This window comes from Clupea harengus, chromosome 16 (genome assembly GCF_900700415.2).
Source record: "Clupea harengus chromosome 16, Ch_v2.0.2, whole genome shotgun sequence".
Lineage (NCBI taxonomy): Eukaryota > Metazoa > Chordata > Actinopteri > Clupeiformes > Clupeidae > Clupea > Clupea harengus.
This window is the reverse complement of record NC_045167.1, coordinates 21,475,337-21,477,836: the sequence shown is the minus strand read 5'-3', so window position 1 is coordinate 21,477,836 and position 2,500 is coordinate 21,475,337. Positions and strand designations below refer to the sequence as shown.

The following is a 2,500-nucleotide window of genomic DNA, read 5'->3' as shown; positions in this document are numbered from 1 at the left end:
TAAAGCTTCAATTCAACTGTAATGAAGAAAACTTGTAAAACTCGTTTATAATCGCAATAATAGTCTTGTTATTTAATAGCCCACCCCGTATGGCACACTGACAGAACAAATCTTATGGAAGGGTATCAAAATATTTGCAAGTGTTTGTGTGTGTATATGCGTGTGTGTCTATGTTTGTTCTGGATCTACTACTGCGTGTGAGACACACACACACACACGTACACACACACACACACACACACACACACACACACACACACACACACACACATTCACGTATAATCAAATCCACAAACATCGGCAAACATTGGGATACTGATACACAGTGCTAAGTCCTTTCAAAATGATCTTACTTTGGATTGATCACTTCACATAAATGTTTAAAGTTTATTGTGGAGTGCTTGACCACACCAACCAACTGTGGTTTTAGATTCTGAACATTCTGATGGGACTAATGTTTGTTTAGCACCAATACACTCTCCTACTAGAGTCTCCATTTTCAGGTGCTGATGTTAACAAGATAGATATGCAGTGGCTCCAAAGCATGTGTGCTTGGGTATATGAGTGAGTGTGTGTGTGTGCTTGGGTATATGAGTGAGTGTGTGTGTGTGCTTGGGTATATGAGTGAGTGAGTGTGTGTGCTTGGGAATATAAGTGTGTGTGTGTGTGTGTGCTTGGGTATATGAGTGAGTGTGTGTGTGTACTTGGGTATATGAGTGAGTGAGTGTGTGTGTGTGCTTGGGTATATGAGTGAGTGTGTGTGTGTGTGCTTGGGTATATGAGTGAGTGAGTGTGTGTGTGCTTCGGTATATGAGTGTGTGTGTGTGTGTGCTTGGGTATATGAGTGAGTGAGTGTGTGTGTGTGTGCTTGGGTATATGAGTGAGTGTGTGTGTGTGTGCTTGGGTTTATGAGTGAGTGAGTGTGTGTGTGTGTGTGCTTGGGTTTATGAGTGAGTGAGTGTGTGTGTGTGTGTGTGTGCTTGGGTATATGAGTGAGTGAGTGTGTGTGTGTGCTTGGGTATATGAGTGAGTGTGTGTGTGTGTGCTTGGGTATATGAGTGAGTAAGTGTGTGTGTGTGTGTGTGCTTGGGTATATGAGTGAGTGTGTGTGTGTACTTGGGTATATGAGTGAGTGAGTGTGTGTGTGTGTGCTTGGGTATATGAGTGAGTGTGTGTGTGTACTTGGGTATATGAGTGAGTGTGTGTGTGTGTGCTTGGGTATATGAGTGAGTGAGTGTGTGTGTGCTTGGGTATATGAGTGAGTGAGTGTGTGTGCTTGGGTATATGAGTGAGTGTGTGTGTGTGCTTGGGTATATTAGTGAGTGTGTGTGTGTGCTTGGGTATATTAGTGAGTGTGTGTGTGTGCTTGGGTATATGAGTGAGTGAGTGTGTGTGCTTGGGTATATGAGTGAGTGAGTGAGTGTGTGTGCTTGGGTATATGAGTGTGTGAGTGTGTGTGTGTGTGTGCTTGGGTATATGAGTGAGTGTGTGTGTGTGTGTGTTTGTGTATATGAGTGAGTGAGTGTGTGTGTGCTTGGGTATATGAGTGAGTGTGTGTGTGTGTGTGTTTGTGTATATGAGTGAGTGTGTGTGAGTGCTTGGGTATATGAGTGAGTGTGTGTGTGTGTGCTTGGGTATATGAGTGTGTGTGTGTGTGTTCTTGGGTATATGAGTGTGTGAGTGTGTGTGTGTGTGCTTGGGTATATGAGTGAGTGTGTGTGTGTGCTTGGGTATATGAGTGAGTGAGTGTGTGTGCTTGGGTATATGAGTGAGTGTATGTGTGTGCTTGGGTATATGAGTGAGTGTGTGTGCTTGGGTATATGAGAGAGTGTGTGTGGGTGTTTATATGTGTGTGTGTGCTTCATAGATGTTGGATATTCCATTTACTGCACCAGATGTTGTTTTTTAAAGAATTGTTGCTTAAATTTGTCTGATTTTCATTTCTGTCTTTTAATATTTCCTTATAACAGAAAGAATATATGCTTTCATAACGTAGTGATATGATTGAATATATGCTTTCATAACCTAGTGATATGATTGAATATATGCTTTCATAGCCTAGTGATATTATTGAATATATGCTTTCATAACCTAGTGATATGATTGAATATATGCTTTCATAACCTAGTGATATGATTGTCAGCAATGATGCCAAGTGTTGCATGTTAGCACTATTGATGCACACGTTGACCTGGTTAGCTTGCAAGTGGGGTCAAATTAGCAGCGGACAGTTCAACACAATGTCACACAAGAGTGTTCCCAAAACCACCCTCTGAGCTCGCTAAGCGCCCGAGAGAGACAGCCCCCCCCCCCCACCTCCCAGATCTGTGTCAGTAGAGAGACAGCAACAGGGACAGCAGCAGCCCGCCCCACTCTCTAGTACTACCCCCCCTAACCCCCGCCCCACTCTTTAGTACTACCCCCCCCCCCCCCCCCCCCCCCCTCCCCGTCTCCTGAGGCTACTCAGAAGGCAGGTGCAGTCTCGTTAAGACCCCGGGAG

At 44.1% G+C, this 2,500-nt stretch overlaps 1 protein-coding gene across 3 annotated transcripts in view; it reads left to right on the top strand.

Moving 5' to 3' along the window:
- Positions 1-2,500, top strand: part of LOC105902825 (rho GTPase-activating protein 6) — a 103,119-nt gene that overhangs the window by 73,196 nt on the left and 27,423 nt on the right. The gene's annotated exons all lie outside the window — the stretch shown is intronic.